The following is a 15,188-nucleotide window of genomic DNA, read 5'->3' as shown; positions in this document are numbered from 1 at the left end:
CTTCATATGAAATTCTCACAAAAATACCTGCATTCTTTTGTTGTTTTTAATAGAACCCTACACCTAGAAATGATACAAAGAAATGGTACAGAATTTCCCCCTCCTGTTTGCTAGTCTACAGGATTTTCTGCATTTTCTTAAAGCAAACAATCTTGAAGAAATCTTGCCGAGAACACTGGGGCTAATCTCTTGCTGATGTCTTCCGTTTTCAGCTAGGGAATGGTTGGGGTACTTGGGCAAGGGTGCAAGGCATAACAATCTTTGTCCTGCTGCAGGTAGGACAGAAGGGAGAGGCTCCAGCTGTAGCCAGTTGTCTTAGGGGGCACATGGCTGAGTTACTCAAATACAGGATTTATTAGTTCTAATTAATAGAATGAGGCAAAATAGGATCAAAAGATAAAGAAACTAAAGACAGGAATTGCTGGGAGAGTTTTGTGCATTTTCTATGTACAGTGTTCCTTTAACCCCTTAAGGACATGGCCTTTATTTTTCATTATTTCTGCCCCCTTTTAAAAAATATTAACTCTTTTATTTATCCATCGCTGTCTCTGCCTGAGGGCTTGTCTTTCTGCAGTTCGAGATGTATTTTTTAATGGTACTATTTAACCCTTTCCAATCCACTGTCTGACGTCTGAAGACATTATGATTTAAGGCTGTACAGCTCCGATGTTGGAAGACGGCCGTCGGGGTTCTCTTACTGTATATTGCCAGCCTCTCTGGTGTCGGAGCCTATCCAACGTGTCACCTCATGCAGTACTGGGTTAAGCCAGCAGATAGTGCCGTTGTATAATGGCAGGAAAGAGTAAGCCCCCCAGGAAAGCCAGGATAAAAATTGGATTGGAAAAGGTTAATGTGCCATCTTTCAGTGCATCTTGTTTCTACGACTAACACACTGTAATAAAAATGACATGATAACTTTATTCTATGGGTCAGTACGCTTACTAAGATACCAAACTTATAAAGTTATTTTTTTGCTATACTATCTTTATTTTTTTTTCAAAGATATTTAATTGTTTTATTATGGGGTAACCAAAAAAAAGCACAACTCTGGTGTTCTTTCTTTTTTTTTTTGACGACGTTCACCGTGCAGGGTAAATAATGCGTTACTTTGATAGATCAGACTTTTACAGATGCTGTGATACCAAATATGTATTTTTGTTTTATTATTTAGATTATTTTATTATAAATATGGCAAAAGGGTTTTTTTAAAAACTTGTATTACTTTTTATATTTTTAATAATTAGTAACAATTTTTTAAAACTTATTTTTACTTTTTATTTTTGTCCCCAGAGGGGACAAGAACTTGCGATGCTTTAATCACTTCTGCAGTATGATGTAATGCCATAGCATTACATTATACTGCTGTCTGACAGGGATTCTATCAAGCCATGCCTATGACATAGGCATTCTTCTATGACAGACCTGGGGCCTCTAGAAGGCCCACAGCTGCAATAACACCCGCACGGCAACCTGCAATCTTATCGTGGGGAGAATGGGAGGGGGTGTACAGGACCACCAAACCTCGGTCGGGACATTTAAATGCTACTGTCAGTATTGACAGGGGCATTTAAAGGATTAGCAGCTCTGATAAATAGCGCGGCTTATCAGAGCTGTTGCGGGCAGATGCCGGCTGTAAGAAACAGACGACACCTGCGCTGTATGGAGCGAAATTGCCCCGCAATCTCCCTCCATACATACTTCGAAGCTGCAGAACGTAACTGTACGCCCTGTAGCGCCAAGGGGTTAACTTTATATTGTTCATATAATGAGCACCATCTGACTTTAAGCATAGTCAGGATCATATAGGAAAAATCCCTGTTCTCTCAGATTTCCCCAGATGTAGTGACAAAATAACGTAGTCACTTAAGCCTGGTTTAGACACAAAGACGACTTTTGAGCGATAATCGTTATGTGCATTTTACACAGCAAGGTGATTGCTCAAACGTTGAGCGATCACATTGCGCTCCGAGCGGGGTATGCAGAAGATAAGCGGGGCCACTTGTCTTCTGCATCCAGCTGTTCTCTGCTGGTATACAGCTGAGCGCTCCAAGCGGGCTATGCAGAACACAGCTGGACCACTGTGTTTTTCATACCCTTCCTGTGTTCAGGGAGCGGAATACAGCTGAAACAATAGTATCAGCTGTATCCCGCTGTGAACTCCTGACAAGGCTGAAAGAGAACGATCAGCGATTCGTTAATGAAAACTGCACGATGTCAGTGCAGTTAGAAACAACAATTATCGCTCAAAAGATGGCTTTAAGTGATTTTTGAGCGAGAATCGTTGCGTCTAAATCAGCCTTCAGTCACTACACGCTGTTTACTCATTCTGATGTACTTCTTAGATAAAGGGATTGTCCCACAAAAAATATTGTTTGTAGTTAAATGCAGCCCATAATTATTAAATTTTTTGCATTTACACTTGTTTTACAAAAGTTTCTATCCGCAGATATTCCAGGACTAATGTTAGAATAGCGCCATCTACTGTTTCTGTTGAAGAGCCTTTCTGTCTTTAGTCTACCTCAGAAAGTGGTCCAAGTTGTCACAACTACCCAGGCTTCCTTCTCTGCAGTATCACTGGCTCTATATGTCTTCTGAGTTCACAGAGGATGCAGCAGCTTTAGAAGCTGCAGAACCAGGGATTCCTCCACATAGCCAAGAGAGAAGCAAGACTAAGCAGGTGGAACAATTACCGAGGTGGACACAGAATAGAAACAGCAGACAGCCCTATTCCAACATGAGTCTGGGAATATAAATATCTTTTAATAAGTGTAAAAACAAAGCATGTTTATAATTATGGGTTCGGTTTAACTAAAAACAATATTTTTCATGGGACAACCCTTTTAACCCCTTCCCGCTGCAGGGCGTAAGTTTACGTCCTGGCAGCCTGGTACTTCCCGCAACAGGACGTAAACTTACGTCCTATAGATAGCGCGGGATCACATAAGATCCTGCGCTCTCTCGCAGCGGGAGTCGGCTGTCAGTGACAGCCAGCGTCCCGCTGCAACAGCGGGGGGCATCGGAGATGCGCCCCCCGCTGTTAACCCCTTCTCTGCCGCGATCTAAGTAGATCGCGGCAGGGAAAGAGTTCACAGAGGGAGCGCGGCTCCCTCTGTGTCTCCGGCCGGAACTCACGATGTCATCGCGAGAGCCCGGCCTGTCACCATGGCAACAGGACGCCAGACACTGGCGTCCTGTATTGCCTATGCCTATAATCGCTGTACAAGCGATAAGGCATGGCAGAGCAGTAGCTCTGCCATGCCTTATACCAGCGATCATCAGGGCAGTGGTTAAAGTCCCTCAGAGGGACACAAACAGTGTAAAAAAAACAAAGATTAAAAAAAGAATTTAAAAAAATGTAAAAAAAGAGTTAAAAAAACCATTTTTTAATGCTTTTTCTCAGATTAGCATAAAAAAAGGTAAAAAAAAAAATAAAACCCCACATATTTGGTATTGTCGCGTCCGTAACGACGCATACAATAAGTTGCACATGCTTTTGACTGAGCACGGAAAAAAACGCAAAAAAAAAACGCTAAAAAACTGAGGCAAAATGCTAATTTTTAGCATTTTGCCTCACTAAAAACGCAATAAAAGTGATCAAAAAAGCCATATGTACCCCAAAATGGTACCAATAAAATCTACAGCTCGTCTCGCAAAAAATAAGCCCTCATAGAGTGCCGTACATCAAAAAATAAAAAAGTTACAGGACTTTGAATGCAGCAATTTAGAAAAAAAAAAAAGATTACCCAGAACAAGGGTTTTTATTGCAGAAAAGTGGGAAAACCTAAAAAAAATGTAAGAATTTTGGTATCGTTGTAACCGTACCGGTCCGCAGAAAAAATGGAATGTCTCATTTATGCTGCATGAGTACCGCTGTAAAAAAAAAATAAAAAAATCTATGGCAGAATTGATGCGTTTTCTCTCCCTGCTATCATTAAAAAAAAAAAAAAAAGTTTTACAATATAGTCTATGTACCCAAGAGTGGCACCGATAAAAACTACAGTTCGCCACGCAAAAAACAAGCCCTCATACGGCCGCGTCGACGGAAAAATAAAAAAGTTATGACTTTTGATAAACGGAGAAGAAAATCCGCCAAAAATTGTTGCGTCCTTAAGCCCAAAATAGGCCATGTCATGAAGGGGTTAAATGGGGTGTCCAGTTTAGAAAACCCATTACTTAGGGAATTCCTACTTCATCTCTCGTCCAGACTAGAGAGAAGCTGCAAAAACATCTCCTACTCTGGAGAACCTGGCTGGTCCTGCATTACAAAAACAACTGACTGACATGAATGGACATTGTGTTTTACTTAATTTCCTATGGTGGCGCTGCATGGAAACTGCACACTTACTGCCAAGCTTTCCCACAGATTACAGCTGATAGTGGGTGGTCCAAGCAGAGGAATACTTTGCGAGCAGCTTTACAAGTACCCTTCTGACAAGTGAATAACCCCGTTAATACTACTGTTGTGACTTCTCCATAAACTAGAAGCTAAGACAGACATACTACATTACTAGTGGTCATTGGTAGGCAAAGTAAGAAGCTATATCACAAATTCATGATCAAGTAATAGGTGATCTCTGAATGGTAGCAGTGATTGAAATGATGAAAAAAACAGACTTTTTCTATAAAGAGTAGAGCCACCACACTCATACTAGAGGGTGCAAGAGAAGGGTTTCAATCCAATGTGTACAAGTAAAAGAAACTGAGCACTCCAAGAAGGTTCAAAGTGATAGTTTATCACAAGTAACACTAGGTTCACACTAGAGTAACAGGTGCCGAATATGACATCGATTATGGAGAGACTTTTACACCAGTTCAGTTGAGCAAACAGTGCTTTACTGAATGCGGCATTAATATGGCAATAACATACAACAGTATTATTTGGATACAAGGTAAACATTTTAATGTACAATTAATGCTATAACTTAGTCCATATCCTACAAATAGGGTGTCCTTAATATCGTGCACACAAATAAATTGTTTACTCTGATCAAGGAAAATATAGCTCCACAAATACTGCTTAAAAATAACAGAGTCTGAGAGGGGCGCATTATTGGAGTGTGAGAAGATGGATTGTTGTATCCATGAATTGTTCCCCACCTGGACCGTTCTGACCAGCTGTTAGGAGGTGTTGGGATGAGTAGATGCATGAGGACATGTACAGAAGGCGACTGGGCTCAGGACTACTTGGACAGACCACCAGTAGAGAGTATCATGTGATTGTCCGACAGGCACGAGAAGATCCAACTGTTTCATTGTCTGACATCAGAGATAGGTGGCGCCATCGTTACAGCCCCTGTGTCTGTCGGAACCATTTTCAGGTGCTTGGCTGAAGGATACTAGGTCTCACAGCGCCCATTACGTCTACTGTCTTTTACACCCAATGTCGCCTCTGTTTACAGTGGTTTCATGAATGACAAAACTGGACGCTACGGAGTGGAACCAGATTGTCTTCAGCAACAAATACAGGTTTCGTTTGGGCACTGACGACGGCCATGTTTGTGTCTGGAGACCTAGGGGTGAATGCTAACTTCCCAAACTATGCATTTGCACAATGTAGAGGCTCAATTATAGCAAATGTGGGGAAAAATTGCCACAGGATACCATACGGCATATGCCTCCATGCCCACCCGTATCACATCTTCCATCCAAGCTAGAAGCGGTACAAAGGGGAATTGGGGCCTCCATGCCCACCTGTATCATATCTTGTATCCAAGCTAGAGGCGTTACAACAGGGTACTAGAGCCTCCATGCCTGCCTGTATCACATCTTGTATCCAAGCTAGAGGCGGTACAACAGGGTACTAGAGCCTCCACGCTCACCCGTATCCCATCTTGTATCCAAGCTAGAGGCGGTACAACAGGGTACTAGAGTCTCCATGCCCACCTGTATCACATCTTGTATCCAAGCTAGAGACAATACAACAGGGCAAGACTCCCTTCAAGTGTGTATTTCTCCGCAATAAATTATCCTTTTGCTCTGATATTGTAATCATTTACTTATATCAGTGTTGCAATCACACTTATAAAGTTTCATTGAATTCTGACAACTCCTAAGGGATGAATTTTTCATACAGTGAGTTTATGACAAAGAAGGGAAGGACATAGAAAGAAAAAGGTATATTTTCTTCCATTACGGTATGCAAATTCAGAATCAAAATGAATGTTCTTTTAGTAATGGATTCACCAGATAGACTGGAAAGTGGCCAACACTGTGTCATTAAATGACAACTATGCCACCTCTTCCAATATTGTAGCAAATTAGGCTTTGACTGGGTAAAGGAGGCCAGAAGAAAAGCTCAGTGTGAGACTTTAGATGGTCTGGATGTGGGTCAACCCCAAGTGTGCATGCTTTACTGGCTCACTTCCGGAGCACACCCTCCTGAATACAAGCAGTGAGATCTGAGTGGCAAACAGTTACCGGGATTCAGGCACTTAAAACAACTCAGCACTTGATTTCCCACCTATCTTTTTCGCAACAGTTTTTGTAATCATCGGAAGTGAATGTTAAAGAAATAATTTTCTGCCAGAATCTGCAGAAAGTTTCAGGTCACATAATATTCACTAAGAACGTCCACATTTATAACTTCCAAATACAGGATAATACATGTACTGTTAACATGTCAGTTGTTACATCTCACTCACTACTGGAGGCATTATTATTTCTGAAAAATAGAGCTTTCAGATCTTTAAAAGGTCACCTTCAGACATATAAAACTTTAGGCATCAAATGTTACAGGCGTTCTGTTCTGTATACATTTCACTACAGTTTTTATTAGTATCAGAATTAGAGATGAGGGAGCAGCGCTCTTCTCGAGTAACTGCATTCTCATCCAAGCAGGCATGCCACCTGGGCTTACTAGGTCAGCTGACCTGCCTACTGAGTCAGCTGACCTGCCTACTGAGTCAGCTGACCCTCCTACCGAGTCAACTGACCTGTTTATCAAGTCAGTTGACCTGTCTACCAAGTAGGCTGCCCCGCCTACTAAGGAGGCTGTCCCACCTACTCAAACATGGAGCTGCAGGGACCACGCTGATATGAGCAGTCCCGGCAGCGCAATAAAGCACAATAAAGTACAATGCGCTGATATAGGCGCAATAGCGATCGTGCGCCCTGCATAGCACATATAAGTCTCACGATAGTGAGCGTATATGTGCTTACACCCATGTAAGGCCACCCTAAGGCTTTCTTCAGATGTCGTTTTTTGTGATTTCTATTTCTTCCTTGAATTTCCTTGAAGAACTTAAAGGAGATGTCTCGAGGAAGCAGTGAATTTTTTTTTTTGCCCAGTCCCCCTAATTAAACATACATTACTAATTACCCCTGTAAATGACTTTCCTAGCTGGTTTCTACTTACCGTTCCAGCGTTTCAGCAACTTATAAAACTTTTTTCCAAGATGGCCGCCAGCTCTTTTCGCATCGCTTGCTGTAGCCCGACGTGCGCGCTCCCGAGACGCTACCAGCTGTGTCTCCATGGCAACCAGACGCCCCGCAGCCGCCGACCGGACCCCTGGAGTGAACACGGCCGACCAGTCACCCACCGCCAGGCAGAAGGTAACCGGCGCAGCCCCCCCCCATCACAGCGGCAGCCCCCCCCCGGCCCAGCGACAGCCCCCCCCCCGGCCCAGCGCTAGTTCCCCCGGCCTAGCGACAGCCCCCCCCGGCCCAGCGCTAGTTCCCCCGGCCTAGCGACAGCCCCCCCCGGCCCAGCGCTAGTTCCCCCGGCCTAGCGACAGCCCCCCCCCGGCCCAGCGATAGTTCCCCCGGCCCAGCGACAGCCCCCCGGCCTAGCGACAGCCCCCCCGGCCCAGCGACAGCCCCCCCGGCCCAGCGCTAGTTCCCCCGGCCTAGCGACAGCCCCCCCGGCCCAGCGCTAGTTCCCCCGGCCTAGCGACAGCCCCCCCCCGGCCCAGCGACAGTTCCCCCAGCCTAGCGACAGCCCCCCCCCGGCCCAGCGCTAGTTCCCCCGGCCTAGCGACAGCCCCCCCCGGCCTAGCGACAGCCCCCCCCCGGCCCAGCGCTAGTTCCCCCGGCCTAGCGACAGCCCCCCCGGCCTAGCGACAGTTCCCCCGGCCCATCACTTACCTGGACGGCTGGGCGGCTTCTCTGCTGGGCTGCTGGGCTGGGCTGGGCTTCTCGGCTGGGCGGCTCTGCACCTTCCTCTAACAGAGGATGGTACAGAATGGCCGCTCCAGCGCGCTCCCGAGCAGTGACAGCTCGTCTGCGCATGCGCAGAAGAGCTGTAGCGGGGAGCACACTGAAGCGGCTCGTGCTGAAAGGAGAAGACAGGACTGCGCAAGCGCGTCTAAAAAAGCAAGCTGCCAGCGAATTTAGACGGAACCATGGAGACGAGGACGCTAGCAACGGAGCAGGTAAGTGAATAACTTCTGTATGGCTCATATTTAATGCACGATGTATATTACAAAGTGCATTAATATGGCCATACAGAAGTGTATAACCCCACTTGATTTCGCGAGACAACCCCTTTAATACTTTTTTACAAGCACTTTTGCGGTGGCTTTTTATTATACACAAATGCCTGTTTTTTCCAACATTCTTTTCTGCAGAGAAGTGTCTGGGAAAATACTGGGAAAAAACAGTAATACACCCCCCCCAAAAAAAACCACCACAGACCAAAAAATAAAAGATAGGCCTCCTGCACATGGAGGAGGTGAGCCGTGGGTCACTGCAGGGGCACGACTCGCATCCCACTGCGAGAACTCTCGCAGTGGGATCCAACCCAGCTGTCTGCAGGAGGCCATAGGTCCGTGATGGCGAACCTGTGACACGCATGTCAGCGCTGACACGCGGCCGTTCACCCCGTTAGTAGTGAATACCAGCAGGGGCCACGGCTCCCCTGCCAGTATTCACTAAGCAGCGCTACTAGCAGTGCTGATCGCAGCGCACACTGTGATGTCAGTGTGCAGCCGGGATCCTCTTCCTCCCCCCGACGTCTGCCACTACTTGGTTCCGCAACAGCGTCTGGGGGAGGAGGCATCTGGCAGCACACTGACGTCACAGTGTGTCTTGGAGATCATCATCGCTGCTAGCGGCGTGCCCGACAGAGGAGGAGCGGAGCTTTCACGAGGTGGAAAGGGTAAGTATATGGATCTCGGGGGGGCCCGCTCTCGCTGCTGGGGGCTCATCATTACTGAGATAAGAGGGGGAGGCTGGGAGAGGCAAGGGCCTGTTCTATGGGTGTTTTGGGTTTATTAAATACAGTTGTATATTACAATTATACGTTTTTGTTATTTAAGCTATAAATATCACAAATCTATGCTTTTTTTTCTCGAAGTGACACACCACCCGAGTTATGCTCGTTTTTTTGGCGTATTTTGACACACCAAGCTCAAAAGGTTGCCCATCACTGCCATAAGTGAAGAAAAACGCCACAAAAATGTGTGTAGTGTGTTTCATATTACTTCTTATTGGCCTACAACTAACCTCTGGCCATGGCAATTTTTGGTTTTGTAAAGCATGGCATTTTGAAACAAAGCACTATGGGGCACTTTTACAAAACCTTTTTTGCGTGAAAATTTGTGATTTTTTCATTCTGCATCGGCCCTAACAATTTAAAAAAAAAGTGGACATGGCTTTTTAGCAGGGGATGTGGCCTCCCCTGGCTGCCAAATTTTTGCACAATTAATGCCAGAAACTGGTGTAAATTATACCAGAACTGTACCCCAGCATACATTTCTGAGAGGGCGCATGGAGGTGCCTGGATATGCTTAATACATAAAGAAGCATGCGCCTCATCATGTATTAAGTTTACAGGGAAAAGTTGTACTTGAGGTCTTAGTCAGACGGGCGTTTTTTCGCGCAATTTGCGCATGCGTCCGGCGATTTTTTAAAACCATTGCTTTGCAATGGTATCGGACACATGAATTCATGAATGGGTGTGAGTGAGACCTGCCTCTGATTGGCTCAGTGCTGAGCCAATCAGGGGCAGGTCTGACTCACACCCACTGCAGGCCGGCCGCGCTGAACTCCGTCTGCCGGGACAAGGTGAGTATATATATATTTTTTATTTTTACACATTTCTGGATGAATTGCAGGGAAGGGCTTATATATTTAAGCCCTTCCCGACAATTCATCCCGCGCTCGCCCGCAGCGCATTGCTTTCAATGGAGCCGGCTGTATTGCCGGCTCCATTGAATTCAATGTGCTGGACAGCTCCGGCCCGTTTCTAATGAAACGTGGCTAGGAGCAGATTTTTCGGGTGATTTTTTGGCCCCGGTCACGCGATTTGCGGATGCGCATCCGTTATGCGATCCGCAAATCGCGCGAAAAAACGCCCGTGTGACTAAGGCCTGAGCCTGCGTCGGAAGTCAAACCACCCTAAAGTAGATTTATACACCGTGTTGTTCCAAACCATCAATAATGAAAGGTGGTTTGAAAAAAATCACAGAAAGGGTCCTGATGGCCATTTCCGGTTCTATGAGCCTTGTCGACAATTCTTTTCTACCATTTGAGAAGTGTCACTGTTGAATAATGGCCGAATTCATAGGAACATATTTGCGCAGCATATTAGGCACAAAACATTTGTGCACGTAATGACGCAGTGAATAGAATCCATTAGGTTTGTTCACATAAGCGTGAGTAATTTTGTTTGCGCAGAAAAAATACACAGCATGGTCTATTTTCCTGCACATATTAAACTACTTACCCTAATTGCCTATTTCAATTAATGAAACATGGTTGTGTGTTTTTTTTGGGCATTCAAATGTGTATGATTTGCGTATGCAAAAAGTACAGTAAAAAACAAATACGTGTGCAAATACGCAATACCCATTGCACACGTAAATGCACTAACGCCCATGTGACACCAGCCTTATGAGAGCGCCTGCACTAGAGAGTAATGCCTTAGGTCAATGTTCGGCCTTATTCATGCAACTGTATTTTATGTCCATGTGCTGTTTGTGCATTTCGTGGACAGCACATGGACCCATTATAGTCTATGAGGTTATTCACATGGGCAACTTTTCACACAATCCAATGGGCTATGGGAAATACAATTACAATGTCATCGGTAACACCTCAGAATTACGGATATGTATTATGAACATGTTACAATCCACTTCTTTACAACTGTCCTTATAATGGCACACGGATGTGTGTTCATGTGCTGTCTGATGCAGGTAGAATCTTGGGCACAACTCACATACATCCATCTGAAAAATGACCATAAAAAGACCTCAGCGCTCCATGGCATAGACCGATCAGAAAGAATTAAAGGGGTTGTCCCGCGCCGAAACGGTTTTTTTTTTTTTTTAACCCCTCCCCCGTTCGGCGCGAGACAACCCCGAGGCAGGGGTTAAAAAAACAAACCGGGTAGTACTTACCCGAATCCCGGCGGTCCGGCGTCTTCATACTCACCTGCTGAAGATGGCCGCCGGGATCCTCTCTCTCTGTGGACCGCAGGGCTTCTGTGCGGTCCATTGCCGATTCCAGCCTCCTGATTGGCTGGAATCGGCACGTGACGGGGCGGAGCTACACGGAGCCGGCATTCTACACGAGCGGCCCCATTGAAGACAGCAGAAGACCCGGACTGCGCAAGCGCGGCTAATTTGGCCATTAGAGGCCGAAAATTAGTCGGCTCCATGGAGACGAGGACACCAGCAACGGAGCAGGTAAGTATAAAACTTTTGATAACTTCTGTATGGCTCATAATTAATGCACAATGTACATTACAAAGTGCATTAATATGGCCATACAGAAGTGTATAGACCCACTTGCTGCCGCGGGACAACCCCTTTAAAGGGAAGTACGTACTTCACAGGGGTGTCTCAGAAGAGAACAACCCTAAATCCATGAAGGCAGTCAAATCCCTTTAGAAGATATAACTCCCGGGAAGGAATCCAGTGGGAAATCCTATACGGTAACAGGTGGAGGTGAATACTAAAAATTATTTATGATAAAGGAGAACATAGACAGCTATGCCATAAAACTTAAAGTGTGGCCATAAAACAATACACATGGAAATATATGGACAACGCGTTTCGGACCCTAAAGGAGCCTTTTTCAAACATTTCCATACCATTAGATGTCTGGTGGACCAGGGTTGATGAACCTATTGGAATTTCGTTCATTGTTACTGTCTACCAGGATTGAGGCGTTGCGGATCATCCCTTCTAGGAGGTCTGGGCATGTCAGAGTGAGTTATATATCATTTTCTCACCATTGCATTCGACATTTAAACCGTCAGATGAATTTTCCTTACTCTATCCCTGGAGCTCTGCCTTTACTGATACATCCATCTGAATGTGGCCCAGGGGATTATCATTCAGGTAATCTTTGGATTGTGCGAAACTGAACAATAATCATTCAGTGTAAACACGGCCAATGATTGAACAACAAACAATAATTTGTTCGCTTATCGTTCATTTTATGCAGACATTAAAACCTGACAATAGTTGTCCCGTATAAAAGGCAGTCATTTATCTATGAACGATTGCCCGTTTACTCTGAATGGAGGCAGGTGGCTGGAAGAGAACTCTGTTAAGGATCCGCCTCGATTCAGTGAGCGGTTATTGCTCCTGTGTGAAAGCACAGAAGCGTTAATCGTTGGGACGACTATTAGGCGATTAAGTGATCAACATGGGACCTTGGAGTCATATGAAAAAGGACCCCAAGGCCGAATCTCCACGCTGCTGCAGCTGCATGCATCCAAGACCCTGTCCACCTAGAGTGGCTTATGCATGCACGATTTTGCTAGTAACAGTGCCCTTTTATTGCCACAATCTGGTGGCCATTCTTCATCGCAGGTGGGCAGAGATTTGGCCACATGTGGCCGTTGCAGCTTAGAGAGCAAACCTAATACATTAGGGATGTAGATTTTAATTTTATTAACTTGGAAAAGTTAGAAACCATGCAAAGGCAAAGCTTGTGGCACAGTCTTCCAGGCAGCAGCTGAAAATCAAGGAGTAATTAAGAACTAATCAAGAAGCAATTTGTTCCTGGAGAGTGAGAAAAGCTGCAGTTTAATAAACATAATAGGAAGAAATCTACAAATGTAAAGTTTTTAGTTCACTTCATGGTAGAATATTTGGTTATGTTCACATTTTGACATTATGGGTTGTCCACAGGCTGAGGTTTGGTCTAAACTGCACTGCATGCAAGTTGTGCCGTAAAATATGCCCCAAATAAGGAAGGTGGAATAATACCTCTGCAGTGCCACCTATTGGAAGGCACCATTTCTGCAAGTCAATGTTAGACTCTTTATACAAGCCTTGTAACAGTGACTGGGAATTGTTACAACTGTCAGATTGAGAGGAAATCTCATAGCGCCCTTCCTTCGTTGATTTCGAGGTATTCTTTAGGTTGTTGTTGTGCAGAAAGGTGACATTTCTCTCTATCTTAAGCTTTTTAGCTGAAGCCTGAAGGTTTTGTGTCCAAATTAACTGATATTTGGAACTGTTCATAATTCCCTCCACCTTGACTAAAGCCCCAGCAGCAGAAAACCACCCCTAAAGCATAATGCTGCCTCCACCATCTTCACTGTGTGTATGGGGGTCTTCTAGTGCTGCGCAGTGTTGGCTTTGTGCCAAACATACATTTTGGAATTATGGCTAAAAGGTTCAACCTTGGTCCCATCAGACCATACATACGTTTGGCACAATTTATGTAGGCTTTGTCAAAACATAGCTGGAATGGGTTTTTTTGTTAGAAAAGTCCTCCCTCAAAATCCTTTAATCTCGCATTGCATTTTACCACATCTGTGGATTCATAGATAGTATGTAAGCAAGAAAACTGGAATCTAGTCAGCAATCTTGGAGTTCAAACTATCCCACTTAGCTACCAACAAATGTTTTGTGGCAGGTTCCACGGTGACAATAAATGGGCTTACATACATAAAGGTCAAATTTTAATCAAGTTTTAAAAGTAGATAAACATGAAAGATATCAAAACACATCCAAGATAGGCTGAATGCTGATGGCCAGGTCAGATTCTGACTGTGAGATCCTCGCTGCGGGATGCGAGCCTATGCCCCTACAGTGACCTTCAGCTTAGTTGTCCGGCGTCTTCACTCTGCGCTGTGAATGTGTCTGCGGACGCACAGCTGCACATGTGCAGTGCAGAGGCGGCGCATCAGCGATGACGTAGCTGTGCAAGGCTCGCACTGAAATAGGACATGCCGCGATTTCCACCCCCCGAGCGGAATATCGCAGTTGATTTCCGCTCATGGGCAGGGAAATGCATTTTTCAATGCATGTCCTATGGGCTTATTTGCTGCGGGATCCCGCAGTGCAAATACAGCCGTGTGCATTAGGCCATATCAAGATATCACCACGTGAGACAAGTAGAATCAAAAGATACAAACAGTATATATACAAATAGTGTATCAGAAAGATATGGAAAAGCAAAACAATACTATACTTTGCATCAATCCCAGTGGGTTTGTGGCAAATCAATCTGGGGGGAAGTTGATGTTCATCAGTCCAAGAAATTGAGAAGAGACTGCAGCACCCTTCCATGGTGCACTCCAATCTGTCTTTGTTTGCAGTGGACTTATAAACCATGGATATCGCCACATGATATTTCTACTAAATTATCCAATGAGACATGTTATAGTCATACTGTCATGTGTTGTGAGACAAAGTTTTAATACAACTTAGCCTGCAGGTCCCAAACAGGTGTGTGTACAGTGCGCAAGTCCATTACATCATATTTTAGTAATGTTTTTCTGTGCCTGCTTGTGTTAGGTGAAAGATTCCCCTAAGTTTCTGAATATGAATTGTCCCACTACAGTAGTCAATGCGGTTGTTTTATTGAAATGTGAGCATATTATTTTGAAAATGTTGAATGTAAGTTTTCATGCATCTTTTGTCTAATAACTCATACTGTATCCTAGTGGCTGGTTAGGTAAGAGAAGGAAGCTGTTCTAAGACTGGAACAAAACCCCTCCTCATGGATTGGTTGAGAGAATTTAGAGAGAATAAGAAAAGCAGAACCCCAGCAAAGTTTGCAGAGTACATCAGTTTTTTGCAAAACCAAATTGTATCAGTTTTGCAGGCTGCACAATCCCTGGGAACATGGGAGGAGCCAGACAGTCAGAGCTGAGTTTTTAAATATAGGGTGATAGAGTTAGTTAGGAATAAGCTAGTGAAATGAGCAGAAGAAAAAGACCAGGGCTAAAAAAGCTTCAGTATGGTGAGAATTGTGCATACCAAACAGAAAAGTTTTCACTGTAG

Source organism: Eleutherodactylus coqui, chromosome 6 (genome assembly GCF_035609145.1).
Source record: "Eleutherodactylus coqui strain aEleCoq1 chromosome 6, aEleCoq1.hap1, whole genome shotgun sequence".
NCBI lineage: Eukaryota > Metazoa > Chordata > Amphibia > Anura > Eleutherodactylidae > Eleutherodactylus > Eleutherodactylus coqui.
Note: the sequence above shows the minus strand (reverse complement) of the source record.